The sequence below is a fragment of the Pogona vitticeps genome, chromosome 9, assembly GCF_051106095.1.
Source record: "Pogona vitticeps strain Pit_001003342236 chromosome 9, PviZW2.1, whole genome shotgun sequence".
Classification (NCBI taxonomy): Eukaryota; Metazoa; Chordata; class Lepidosauria; order Squamata; family Agamidae; genus Pogona; species Pogona vitticeps.
This window is the reverse complement of record NC_135791.1, coordinates 5315948-5330673: the sequence shown is the minus strand read 5'-3', so window position 1 is coordinate 5330673 and position 14726 is coordinate 5315948. Positions and strand designations below refer to the sequence as shown.

General features: G+C 43.7%; 1 protein-coding gene across 1 annotated transcript in view; it reads left to right on the top strand.

The window, feature by feature from the left end:
- Nucleotides 1-14600: 14600 nt before the first annotated feature.
- The window catches only part of COL9A2 (collagen type IX alpha 2 chain), a 60288-nt gene continuing 60162 nt past the window's right edge, over nt 14601-14726 (top strand). The window contains exon 1 of the mRNA XM_078379921.1: nt 14601-14638. The gene's annotated coding sequence lies outside the window, so the exon portion shown is untranslated. The remainder of the gene's footprint in view (nt 14639-14726) is intronic.

The window sequence follows — 14726 nt, the reverse complement described above, 5'->3', positions numbered from 1 at the left end:
CAACTGGCATTTACAGTCTCTGTAACTCACTGAGAGACATTTGTAAGAGAAAGAACATAAGCCATTTTCTTTACTTACGGTTATCAACAGATCAAGCAGCAAACTGAGCCAATGGGAATGCATCTCGACAAAGGCCTCAGCGGACTGACTCCTTCAAACAGACTGAAGAGGGAGGGGAAAGAGTTGAGCAGAGAGGCGGGACTCTCTTTCAATTCAGAGGCAGGAAAGGAAGGATTGGTTAGCATTGGATAGATTGACAGTCACTCCAGCCCAGAAAGGTCCCTCCCAACCAAACCTATGAAGGCAGCCTGCGAGGTTGCAAAAACTCCCCTCAGCTTTTTATTCCCCTTGCTGTTATATTTGCAAAGAAGGCGAATCTCCATCGTGACTTCATCCCAGTTGTCTTTGCCAGCTGTCATGGGCCATTGCACAATTGCCTGAGTCATGAAGCCTCACCTTCCAATCTGGGAATTCATTCCACACCCGCCATAGTTTGGATCATACCCAGCCATGTGTTCCAACTTCCATGCTCCCCCTCCCCTCCAGGTCTTTTTTTAACCATGCTGCCCCAGGAAAACTTACAGAGCATCTGCAATCTTGCGTATATTGCACATTCATAATTAATCCTAATAATCCTTTGGCCCAACTCTGAGTTTTGCATTTTGTCTGACTTTTTTTGTTCTTGTTGGGCTTTCAATCATGGCTGAGTCCCTCTGAATATATGAAAATAGATCTTCCTCCGAGCACATTTAAAAGAAGACCTTATAAAAATAATAATTAATAAGAAAAAGAATCTTAGAACTGCAGAGCTGGAAGGGCCCCTGTGGATCATCAAGTCCAACCCCTGTCGAAGAAGCCCAGTGGAGGAATTGAACTCCCAACCTCTGGCTCTGCAGGTAGGTATCTAAACCATGGAGCTATTCAGCAATTCACCTTAGGGCTCTATCAAGCAAATGCAGAAGTCCTTTAATACCAAATAGGAAAACCCCAAATACCAAATAGCCACGAATGAAGGTTTGGGTTGCCATCTAACCCATAGCCTGGGAGACTGCATTCCAATATGAAATTTGCAAATTTGGTTGGATGTTTTATCTGTGTAATCAGGGCCAGATTAAGGCACCACGAGGAACTAAACTAGGTCAAGTTTCAGAGGGAGCCCCCATTGCTTCATCAAAATATATATTGCTTTAGAACAATTTTTGGAAAAGTATTGCATATATTCTATGGGGGCTTATAATAATCTGAGGCCCCAAACTGTTCTGTGCATCTGAGAATAATAAGTGATACTTGGATGCAACGCTGCAACTCTTTTCTCGCTCTTGCTGCTGTACACGGATTATCTTCTCTGAATTGAGATGCATCCATCCATCCAAGCGTTTTCTGCATTGAAAGGAACTGAATGCACCCAAAAGGGAGGAAAAAAAAGAGATACGTAGATGGGCATCAGAATTCCTTGGGGAAACAGTGGGTCTAGAATATCTGGGGCAGCTGGACTTGAGCACAAGGATTTGATGGAGAATTTTTGAGAAGAACATAACTCTAGAGTAATTTGGGCATAAGTCCTGGGGAAATTTGGGATGGCATTCTCTCCTCTGTTTGCACCTGTCCGGGTTTAGAGGGCAAATTCTTGTTAGCCTCTGGCCACATCAACTGTGTTACGGCAGCCAGAGTTTCCACTTGGCGTCATTGTCATGCAGCATCATAGCTTTCTTCCTCATCAGTTTTTCCATCAGCTGACCCTCATGCTTTCTGTTGCTAAGACAGCTCAGAGAAGGTATGTTTACTTTTTTGGACTACGATTCCCAAAATACCATGGCCGGTAGAAGCATTCTGGGACACAGAGTCTGAAAATTCATCACACACACAATTTCCGAAATATGCCTCTCCCAGAAGGTGTTTGGTAAATGAACATTTGGGTTTGTTCTCATGAAACTCAGATCATCAAGGGAAGAAAGGGGAATTACTGACACCAGCATATCTAAATTAGAGTTATCTTCCTGTTTTACGGATTTTTTTTCATTCACTTCCTGGTCTTCTAAAGTTGACCACACATTTAGTAGTAATATAGGAAATAACAGAACAATTACGGCAAATCTCCTTACATGCATGTACTTCCCTAAAGATCTGAAAATCTGTTTCAGTGCACTTTGCTATATTAAAGAAAGGTTTTGTCGCAAACCGCACTCACCGTTTGTACATTTTGACGAGCTTTTAAGAGGTTAAACATGGAATGTCCTTATTCTCTTTGGCTTCAGGCAAGACCAGATCCAGTCCATGAAGATTTAAAAGGAAACACAATTCAGCTTAGCCATGGAAGAAATCTATATTAGTTAAGAGCTGTTTGTCAGAGGAACAGTCTGCCTCATGATTTGGTAGGCTATCTGTTTTCTGCAGGGCTATCTGTCAGGGAAGCTGAGCTTGTGTGAATGTACTCTGAGAGCATCTCACTTCAATTTTTCCACTAAAAAAAAGAGATGAATATATTGACTGTCTTTCATGCACATTCTCATGGATTAAGCCACCCAACACAACAACTGTTTAGAGGTTGAAGACCTGATAGTGGCTTCTTCAGTTAAATTAGGGTCTAATGGACTGATTTTCTTAATGACTCTTTCCATAGCTGGATTGTCACTGTACACTTTCTGGATTAATCTTCCTATGCATAGAATCATAGAATAGTGAAGTTGGAAGGGGTCGTTAAGGCCATCAAGTCCAACCCCCTGCTCGACACAGGAATATAATCAAAGGATATCTGCCAGGTGGTTGTCTACGTTTCTCTTGAATGCCCCCGGCATTGGAGCAATCACCACCTCTTAAGGCCATGGGTTCCATCGCTGTACTGCTCTAACAGTTAGGAAGTTTTTTCCCTGACATTCAATCGAAATCTGGCTTCCTGTAGCTCGAGCCCTTCCTGTAACTCATTGTGTGTCCTGCACTCTGGGATGATCAAGAACAGATCCTGCCCCTCCTCTGTAGGGCAGCCGTTCAGGTATTTGAAAAGTGTTACCATATCACCCCTCTGTCCTCTTTTCTCAAGGCTAAACATGTTCAAATCATTTCTTGGTAAGCAAAATTCTGATGTGCTGAAGTTCTCATAATGACGAAATTTACTGAAAAGATCAGTTGCAACTCACAGGATGAACCCTACGTCATACTGAAAACCAGCAATTCCACTCCACCCCAAGATTGAAAGCAATTTGAAAGAGGAATTCTTGCTTGCTATATGAACACCCTAGCTATTTTTACTTCTGCCATGGGACAGTGAAGTCTTGGCACCAAAATGGCTAGTTCTTTGACCGCTGCGCTTTCCACCTGACCAACCACCACGAGGAACCGATGATCTTGTGCTGGCTCAGCCATCAGCCTCACTGCTCTACAACCATCTCTTCAAGCAGGCAGTCCATTTTTTTTTTCCAATTTTTAAATATACCCTATACGTTCAATGAGTTTTACCGTTCATTCATCACCATCTTTTTTTTTAAAAAAAAAAATCAAAGCTGTTTTTTTCTTGACTGTGAAACAGCTTTTTTGGGGAATGGAGGAAAGAGATCTTGGTGATGAGAAGTTGGCCAATCGGGACTGTGCGTGGCCGATTTCTGTTGCAAATCTGCAAAACTGAGGTTGTGTAGTTAGGATGCTGCTGTTTACATCCACATCTAAAAATGATTCCACATCTAAAAAAGAAACAACAACAAAATAGGATAAAGTTACAAAGAGGAGAGGAAAAATTGCTAAATGCTTCTCCTCTTTGCTTTTGGTCTTTCCAAACAAGCAAACAAAAATCACGTTCACACAGGGGAAAATATTTGGAAGACTAGTTTTCGTATGCATTTCCAGTCTTTATTTCATTTCTTTGCATTTTGTTTTTGTTTTTAAAAACATTTTCCTCTGAACAGTGAAGGTTGCAAGAGAATCATCCTCTCAACAGCCTGGAAGGAGCAAAAGCTTAAAAACAAACCCTTTCTGAATCTTTTTGCTAATTTTTCCCCCTTAACTACAGGAAGAAATTAACATCAAAGGCAGGATAAATTCTCTTGTAACAGCACTGCATGCTTCTGTGTGGTTGCTCTTTCAGTGGTAGGGCTTATTAACTTAAACAACCAACCTCTCTCCCTCTCTCTTTGTATGTGTTGTCATGTGCTGGTAATTGCAGAGGAAAGCAGCATCAGGCTATCATCTCCTATGATGATAAACAAACAATTTAGTCTTTGTACACTCACGCCACAGCAGATCTGACTCCCACGACGTTCCTGGGATAACATTCTCAAGTTCCAGACGGCTGGCTGGATTTCTCTGTTGCATCAGAAACAGGAAAAGAGCATTTGGGCCCCTTAACAAGTAATCGATTTTCTTAGGCCACAAGCTTTGGTGGTCGGCCAATTTATATGCATATTATAGCATGGGTAGGGTCAGAGGGAACTGAAATGCAGAAGATAGGAGGCCCTGGTTGCTAGCTGAGTTAAGTGGCCATTAAGAAAACGATGGTTCGATGGTAACACAAGCTGATTAGCACACATGGGGAGCTTGCTTTTAAAAGCCTTTGCCTCTTTTAAATACAGTACTTCTAAGACAGATTTTACTTTCTTGACCTCCATGATCACTGGAGATGGTGGCAGCAGCCATGAAATTAAAAGATGCCTGCTTCTTGGGAGGAAAGCGATGATAAACCTCGACGGCATCTTAAAAAGCAGAGACATCACCTTGCCAACAAAGGTCTGCATAGTCAAAGCTATGGTTTTTCCAGTAGCGATGTATGGAAGTGAGAGCTGGACGATAAAGAAAGCTGACCGCCAAAAAATTGATGCTTTTGAATTGTGGTGCTGGAGGAGGCTCTTGAGAGTCCCCTGGACTGCAAGGAGAACAAACCTATCCGTTCTGAAGGAAATCAACCCTGAGTGCTCACTGAAAGGATAGATCCTGAAGCTGAGGCTCCAATACTTTGGCCATCTCATGAGAAGACTCCCTGGAAAAGACCCTGATGTTGGGAAAGTGTGAAGGAAAGAGGAGAAGGGGATGACAGAGGATGAGATGGTTGGACAGGGTCACCGAAGCGACCAACATGAATTTGACCCAACTCCGGGAGGCAGTGGAAGACAGGAGGGCCTGGCGTGCTCTGGTCCATGGGGTCACAAAGAGTCAGACACGACTAAATGACTAAACAACAACAACAACAAAAGATAGTCATGCAGGAGAGGGACAGGGTCTGTTCTCCATTATCCCAGAGTGCTGGAGAAGTAATAATGGGCTCAAGATACAGGAAGCCAGATTTGGGCTGAATATGAAAAAATAATCTCCTAACTGTTAGAGCAGTATGACAATGGAACCAATGACCTAGAGAAGTGGCGAGTGCTCCAACACTGGAGAAAGCCAGACAACCACCTGTCAGACCTGCTTTGACTTGGATTCTTGTCTTGAGCAGGGGGTTGGACTCCATGGCCTGATCAGCCCCTTCTAGCCCAATTGTTTTATGATTCTAAGCCCTGGGAAGTGGCCCTGAACAGTCTGATGAGATGCTGCTCAGCTGAAACATCTCTGGAACACGAGGACTGTAACAACGATGAGCCACTTGCAAATGTCTTTTTTTCCTGGGGGGGGCCGTCAAGAATGAGGTGGGTCTGATGTTCCATCAGAGACGTTCGCGCTCATGACCCAGATCCGGTTCAGTCTGGCTTCCGGGCAGTTTCGGCATGGAAGCCACTGTGCCAGTCCACCTCCTTTCGCTGCCGGGCAATGAGCAGGATGGCACCTCTTCCCATTCCATCTACAGACGTTAACTGATCCTGTGGCTGGGTCTTTCCTTCCATGCCGATGATGGCATGGAGTCTTCCATCACACAGGAAGGCGGAAGGCTAGGTTAGGCAACACAATGCAGGCTGTTTAACTCACAGCATTTTTCTCCAACCCGTGGCTGCCACCCCATAGCACCTGGCACCTGGCGTGTGATACCTAGGGTGCTTCATTCACTTAATAGTTAGCACTAGATCTGAACATAGATAGGGTGACCTATCTTGGAAGGCAGGTCACCGTGGCTGGCCCAAGATCATTCAGTGAGTGAATGGGGATTTGAACCCAGGTCTCAGTAGTCTTAGTATAACACTCTAAACCCCTATGCCACTGTTTCTCCCACCTTGCCGCTGTGGTCTCTCTGCCATCAAAGCAGAGACCTACCCTTTGTCCTGCTGCTTGGGTGAAGGGAACAATCTGCACTAGAGAAGAGTCTCTCTTTTTTATCTTGGGTCATATTGGGTTGAAGCTAATCTGCCAGCCGTATTTGTAAGCAAAGAGTTATGTGTGTCCGAGTGTACATGCGTCCCTATCTGGGAGAGGTCCTTATCTCCTTAAGCAGGACAGAAGCATTAATATTAGCCACGCTGTTTCAACCTCTGCTCTGCTCACCTTCCCTGCAGGAAGTCCAAAGTGTCTGGAATGCTGAGCCGAGGTGGAAAGCCCGCCTGGCTGTTCATCAAAGGAAAACAGCTGCTACAGATGTGTATACTTCTGTTAGCATGTCTCCATGGCTTCTATCTCTGGGGTGACCAGTGTGATGAAGGTTTTTGCCAGACTCAAGAGATAAAATCTGTAATTAATATTTTGGTAGCCCAATTAAGGAACTATCTATTCTTGTTTTTGGAAATTTTTTTTTAGTTATGATAGTGCGATGCCTTGCTGAGTGGTAGAGGAGGAACACCACACAGTGGCAGCGCTGGCTTCCATTGTGGTTCCGGCATTGTGACAGCAGTGACAAGAGGGGAGTGTGCTTCGGATTTGAGCTCAGAACTTTGTGGCTTTCAGATGCTTCTTTCTGAGCGTGTCTCATTAACTAACAGATATTTTTATTTATTTATTTATTTATTTATTTATTTATTTATTTATTTATTTATTTATTTATTCATTCATTCATTCATTCTTTCTTTCTTTCTTTCTTTCTTTCTTTCTTTCTTTCTTTCTTTCTTTCTTTCTTTCTTTCTTTCTTTATTTATTTATTTATTTATTTATTTATTTATTTATTTATTTATTTAATACCCCGCCCATTTAGACCCAAGTCTACTCTGGTCGGCTAACAATTTAAAAAATGGTATAAAAGTGATGTAATAAAATAGAGAATAATAATAGTACAGTAATATCGTTCAAGATGGGGAAAAGTTAAAAAAATAATCAAGTGATGACAGGAGGGAAAGCCTGCCTAAAAAGCCAGGTCTTAAGTTATTTTAGTTGCTTTTTGAAAATGGAAAGCAAAACAGTGACTTTTAAAAAGTTCTAGCTATAGTGGCAGTTAATTTCCTTTTGGCTACCTTGGTACAAGAACCCTAACTAACAGATCTACAAATACCACCATTCCTTTAAAAACAGGGACAAGGAAATGTGGCATAGAAGGTCCACACATAAAACGTCACGTTATACGAACCTTGGGGAACACCATGTTGTAAGAAAAATGATTTTCATTGGGAAATATAGGTAGCAACAGGAAGAATCTAAACAGAAGTGTCTTAGTATTGCTATGAAAGGGAGAAGTATTTGTACCTAATCGGGCAATTGATTTGGCAAAGCATCCTATAGCATTACTGACCTTGCTCAATATAGTGGCATCTCCTCCAGCCAGTGTTCCGGCTTCTGCCCACATGGTTTCAAGAATATTCAGAGCTGTGAGGGTTTGGAATGTGCTTGTGAAAGAAAGAAAGGAAGGAAGGAAGGAAGGGAGGAAGGAAGGAAGGAAGGAAGGAAAGAAGGAAGGAAAGAAAGAAAGAAAGAAAGAAAGAAAGAAAGAAAGAAAGAAAGAAAGAAAGAAAGAAAGAAAGAAAGAAAGAACAGCAGCTTCAACTTTTAAAATGCTTTTCTCATTACTGCAAATTCCAAATTCCACTTAATCCTACCTGAAATAAATGAATAAATAGAAACAGCCTTTTCTAACAATGGGAAGGGGGAGAAATGATACAATGGGGTTTTCGCCCCTTTATTCTCTAGCTATCTGGTTGTGGAGCAAAAGTTTGGGAGTTCCATTCTCCACAGTGCCTCCAGAGAGAAAAGCCAGCCTGGGTGGCCTTGAGCCAGCTGCACAGTCTTAGAGCTGCCCTCAGAAGAAGGGAAGGGGAAACCACTTCTGAGCATCCTCTACCTGGAAAAGCCTGGAAAAGGTTGCCATATGTCAGAATCTAATAATAATAGTTTATTTACGGTCCTTAGACCAGTCACATAACTATAAAACCCTATAAAACCTTATCATTTCTAACTTTCAATATTCCATTAAAACATGTTGGCATACATACAGCTGGGAGCTACTATCTAGTTGGAGTCTGGCTTCCACAGTCGAAGTATTGCTGCACAGAATTTCGCAACTTGACAGGTGATCTGCATATCAACATCCGAGAGAAGGAACTCAAGCCTATGTCCTGGGATTCTTTCTATTAAGGGGGTAATAGTCTCTTTTCGGACTGCTTCATACAATGGGCAGGTGAAGAACATATGCTGTATGGTCTCAATCTCTTTCAGGTGGCAGGAGCATAACCTTTCAGCAAAAGGAGTATTTTTATACAGTACTTCCCTTCAAATCAGAATCATCTATCAGATTCACTGTACCTCATTTGGTGGAGGACAGAGCCAGGAGTACCTGTACTGCTTAATGACATTCCAAAAGCGGTGGTTAAAAAAATCTACAAGTCCAAGGGTTTACCGCTAGGAACTTTGAGTGTATCAGCTGGAAACCCCAATTCAATTCACACTTATGGCAATCCTTTTCAGGGTTCTGCATGGTAAGAATAATCAAAAGTGATTGACCATTCTCTTCTTCTCAGGGTGTCTTGGGACTGCGCAGCTTGCCCAAGGCTACCCAGGCTGGCTCTCCTACCAGGAAGCCCAGTGGGGAATCGAACTCCCAACACCTGGCTCCATAGCCAGATGCGTAAACCACTGAATAACAATATAGTGCGGCACTTTCCAACATACAGTCCTTTCCAAAGTATAACAATAACAATAGATTTTGGCCCCAATGCGTTTACACTCTAATTGTCGACAAGAGCAGCTACCAAAAAGTGAAGTTCCTAAAAAGATGGAACCTGCATTCAATCACCTTCTCCTAAAGACAGAAAGAGGTCTGAAAAGTTAAATTTTGGGCTATAGCTTCCAGACTCCTCCCTTTGGCCATACTGGAGTAGGAAGTCTGGAATCATTTTAAAAAGGGATTTTGCTAAGCTCTGGGTGTAGGCATGTGGGTTTGCTCAGGTGTGGTTTGTGGTCAAGCAGCCCAACTCATCTTTGCCTCAGACGCTCTGAAGATTACCAAGCAACCAAAGAAGGGACACAAAAGTAGTTAGGGAGGACTGTTTAACTTAGCAAGTCCTGGAACAAAGCATATTTTATTTTCAATGCATGTTCCTTTCGGCTGCTGTGCGATAGACGTGAGGAGCACCTCGCAACCGTCTGATGGAAGTCAGTTGTGAAACTGGCAGGATAATGTATAACAATAAGCACAGAAATGGTTGTGTTGAGTTAAAGGGATGTCTACGCCCTCAGTACGATTCACGTGCCATTTTTAACAGACGTGAGTACGCAATGAAGTCACCACGAACTGGAAGCCCTTTTGATGGAGCGAAATACTTTACGACATATTGCAATCCCTGCCCACCATTTCCTAAGGCAACCAGAAAATGTTTCCATGAAGTAAAGATTTAGAGGAGGGAAAAAAGAGGAAGGAGAGCAGGAGGACAAGCGGGGAAGGGACAGAAGGAAATGGTTGTTCTTATCATGGCGATGCTGATGTTTAAAGGGTTAGTTCTGCATGGTGTGTAATTATACTTTTGATATATGCACGCAGCTGGTCTGTTGAAGCAAGATGTTGGCATATCTATTTCGCCACTACCTGAGGACTAGGCAGAAATCAGGGATCTGGACTTGCGACTCGCTGTTGGGTCCGACCTATGTCATACCGATGAGCTGACTCGAACTTGACGTGGGTTTTTTTGGATTTGATTCGCGACTCTGAACCATTTTTCCGAGTTACGTTTGAGTCTCTATTAGGGATGGGCCTTTCCCCCCTGCTCCTGACTCCACCGCCATCCTCAGAGGCAGCAGGCTGGGCTTCTCTTTCAGCAGCCGGCTGCCGCCGCCACCCACTCAGAGGTCAGCCAGCGCATGTGCACAAGCAGGAGCCAGTTCTGGAAAGGGAAGTCAGCTCATTGTCTCTGTGCATATGCATGTGCTTCCCTCCCAGGTCTGCTTTCTCTGCGCATGCCTATCGGATGGCCGGCATATGCACATTGGTTCTGAGTCGGTAGTGCCAAGTCTGAATTCCTGAGCCTTGGGGGTTAGGGGGTTGGAGATGGGACGAACAACTCAAGACTTGGATTCGAAGCTTGGGACTCAAAACTCTGTGGTTTAGGTCTCTGGCTGCGGAGCCCGAGGTTGGAAGTTCAATTCCCCACTGGGGATCATCCTTGACAAGGGTTGGACTGGATGATCCCAGAGGGTCCCTTCCAGCTCTGCTATTCTAAGATGATGATGATTATAAAACAATATATGGCAGCTTGCCACAAAGCAGTTTAAACGCTGCAGCAGTGAGTAACAAGATAAAATGTTTTAAAAGTACCAAAGTAAAATTATTTTTTTAAAACAAATTCTATCAAGAGAGGTGCTATATGGTGTCTAAATCACAGGCCAGCTAGCAGGCTGGCTCCTCCATTTTTCACTAGCTGTGGTTCCTGAGTCCTTTTTCAAGAGACGGTCCCAAGCAGAAAGCAGAAGCCGCCTACCAAGTAGGAAATTAGAGCATGAATCACTTTTACCAAATGAGGGGGCTCAAAGCTAGGCAGGTAAACTTGTTTCCCCTATTCATTTATAAACCTCTCCCAGGAGCTTTTTTGCCTGGGATGAAGGAGAAACAGGGAAAGCATGGACAGATTCAGTCAATAGGAAAATGATGTCTTTCTTACTCTTCATGGGGGAACAGTTAATATTGAGAGACAGGGGCTGGAGGGGGTATTTAAAACTCTGTTCCCCAGATGGAACCTTAATCTGAATCAGACCCACATGCCTGCTTTAGAATAACCGGTACTTTCCTACACTTTCTGTTAGGTCTGTTACAACAATGTTTGCAGGATTTTTCCGGGAGGGACAAAGCTGCATAGGTATATATATTTGCATAATTCCTGTGCATTGAGTGTAGTGCTACAACACAGTGTGTCTATCTTTGTACATTAAAATACAATGTTTAGAATTGCCCCGTCCTCAGAATTCTTGGTCATCTGCATGGCTTTCTCAATGAAAGGAAGAGCAGCATCCATAGTAATGGTGCTTTCCTGATTTGACTACCCCAGTCTGGCCTTATCCACAACTCTCTCTGTCTCTTTTACCAAGAAGTAAAAATACCATCCAAACAACTCCCAGGCTATGCAATTCTTTGCAAATTCTTTTTCTCTCTCCCCCAGTTTTGCTGGCACATGTCTTCTTGCAAGGTGATCTGTACAAAAAGTATCTCATGTACAGAAAGTATCCTGCTATCCAGCTGAACCTTCTTTTTCAGAATGGCACACATTGTTCCAGCCCTTGAGAGCAGCTGTGCAGCCCAGTTTTCAGGATGTAGGACAAACTGCATGGCCTACACAGCCTCACAGAAGAATGGCTAAAAGGTTCAGGAGAAACATCTGGAGGTAGACGGCCACTGTTGCTCTCAGTGCCTGCCCCCCAAGATGTTAGAGCTTTATTTGCAACCCTGTATATACCGTCTGTCCCCTTTACTGATTGCTGCCTTGTCGTGGCAAAGGAGTTTGATTAATTCAAATAAGCTATGGGCTGTGCCGTGCAGGGCCGCTCAAGACGGACAGGTCATAGTGGAGAGTTCTGACTAAACGCCATCCACCTGGAGCAGGTACTGTCAAGCTGCTCCAGTATCTTTGCCAAGAAAAACCCATGGACAGAAACAAAAGGCTAAAAGATAGGACGCTGGAAAATGAGCCCCTGAGGTCAGAAGGTGTCCAACATGCTACTGAGGAAGAGTGGAGGACAAATACAAGTAGCTCCAGAGTTAATGAAGTGGTTGGGACAAAGCCGAAAGGACGCTCAGCTGCGGACGCGCCTGGAAGTGAAAGGAAAGTCCGATGCTGCAAAGAAAAATACTGTATTGGAACCTGGAATGTAAGATCTATGAACCTTGGTAAGCCGGATGCGGTCAAACAGAAGATGGCAAGAATAAACATTGACACCCTGGGCGTCAGTGAACTAAAATGGACGGGAAGACTCCCTGGAAAGAGAGAAGGCTCCCTGGAAAAGACCCTGATGTTGGGAAAGTGTGAAGGCAAGAGGAGAAGGGGATGACAGAGGATGAGATGGCTGGACAGTGTCACCCAAGCGACCAACAGGAATTTGGCCCAACGCCAGGAGGCATTGGAAGACAGGAGGGCCTGGCATACTCTAGTTCATGGAGTCACGAAGAGTCAGACATGACTTAATGACTAAACAACAATGCTGTCTGTAGTTTGAGGGGCTGTTCTGGGCTTTGTCGATTGTCCATCTATCCAGACCTAACCAATCATTTCTTCCAGCTTTGGAAATTCAAAGACAGTCCTGCCTCTCTCCTGAGTGTTCTTTCTCTTTTTTATTTTTTTCTTCTACAAATGTCTCAGAGTGAGTTACTGAGACTGTAAGTGCCAGTTAATGAGAAAAGGGGGTGGACTAATCTGGGGAATTTGAAGCTATTCTGCTCTGTGAATTCCCGTACCTCTGCTTTGCAGGGAGAGGAATTTAAAAAAGCCATATTCAAAGCTCTGCAACAGATCCTCCGCACGTCTTTCAACTATGTACAAGGAATGGACCGAAACAGGAGACAAGAAGACCTCTTTACCCGATAAGGGGCTTTGGCTGTGTCTGATCAGGGCTGACAGGAGCGCTTTCATCATCATCACATTCCTCCACCTGAGATGACACATGTGCTTTGCAAGTGCTGCTCAGAATGGAAATCTGAGCTTGGAGACTGACCTTGCAGACAGGAGGATAGTTTATGATGCTGGTGTGAGTTTTTCCTTTGGGCTTTTAGCCAAAGGAGTCACACAGACATGCATTCCGATTCCTTGCATCTGCTCCCAGTTGCTCCCATCTGGATGTCCTTCAAAGGGATTGAACAATTATTCTTATAATAACCAGCAGGTATGTGAGGAGCATTAATGAATCTCCGTCCTTTCACCTGTGAAATGGAATTAAAACGGGTTCACTCATATTTGAGATGGAAAAAGTGTCTATGATCTGTTTGCATCTCCTCCCAGCTCTCCTCCCAACACTTGTAGATCTTATCAAACCTTTGGAGTTTGTTCTTGCTTTTCTGATCTTTCTTAAGCTACATTATTGACACTCAAGATAAGACCTATTTGAAAAGGCTTTGTTCTTCTGCAATTTCATTAAATAGGTTTTGCCAACTGGGCTCCACAACAGAAACAATGAAGGACCTTCAGTTTATGGTGCAAGCTTTCAAAGAAAGCATGAAGGAAGTACAGAGGTACATAATCAGTAGCAATTGGCTTGACGTCACACACTTATTAATATCTTTCTCTGTGTCATCTTTTGATCAGTTTTCCAAATGTGAGTCATAAAGGGAATGATTCACAACAAAATTACAAATTTAAGGATTCAACATCACATTAATAATGATTCTGAGTTATGGCTGCCCTTTCTAGATTTTCTAGATAGAGAATACTCAGAGGCAATTCCCTTTCCCCTTTTTCCTGGGGAGTCCTGGGATTGTGCAGCTTGCCCAAGGCTACACAGGCTGGCTTTTTCTGAGATGCACAGTGAAGAATCAAACCCTGAACTTCTTACCTAACTCACTGAGCTATCCATCCAACCAACATGATACTGTTGCTGTTTAGTCGTTTAGTCATGTCCGACTCTTCGTGACCTCATGGACCAGAGCACGCCAGGCCCTCCTGTCTTCCACTGCTTCCCGGAGTTGGGTCAAAGTCATGTTGGTCACTTCGATGACACTGTCCAACCATCTTGTCCTCTGTCGTCCCCTTCTCCTCTTCCCTTCACACTTTCTTCACATCAGGGTCTTTTCCAGGGAGTCTTCACTTCTCATGAGATGGCCAAAGTACTGGAGCCTCAGCTTCAGGATCTGTCCTTCCAGTCTGCACTGGGGGTTGATTTCCTTCAGAATGGATAGGTTTGTTCTCCTTGCAGTCCAGGGGACTCTCAAGAGTCTCCTCCAGCACCACAATTCAGAAGCATCAATTTTTCAGCGGTCAGCCTTCCTTATGGTCCAGCTCTCACTTCCATACATCGTTACTGGAAAAACCATAGCTTTGACTCTGCGGACCTTTGTCGGCAAACCATGATACTACTCAGGTCTAAAAGCAAACACCAAGGAGCAAAAATTATATTAGTTTGATCCATAAGGCAGAACATTACCACAAACCTTTCTCCCCCTTTCTTTGCAGTACTGTACATGTTTTAATGCATTAAAGATGTATGAACAGCAAAATAAACAATTTGTCACCTACTCTCACTTCCTGGTATGCAAATCTGCCCCCTGAGGCAACCGTCACAGTCTACTTAATAGAGACTCCCGGCTTGTCTGTGTCTTCTGCCAGTTTTCCTGCTAGATTCGCTGTCAAGTTGAAACTGGTTTATAACGAGGAATGACCCTAACGGGGCTTTCAGGGTAAGTGTGTCATTTAAGGAGTGGTTTTGCCAGTTCAACGCCCCAATTAAGTTTCTATAGCTGAGTGGGGATTTGAACCCAGACTTCC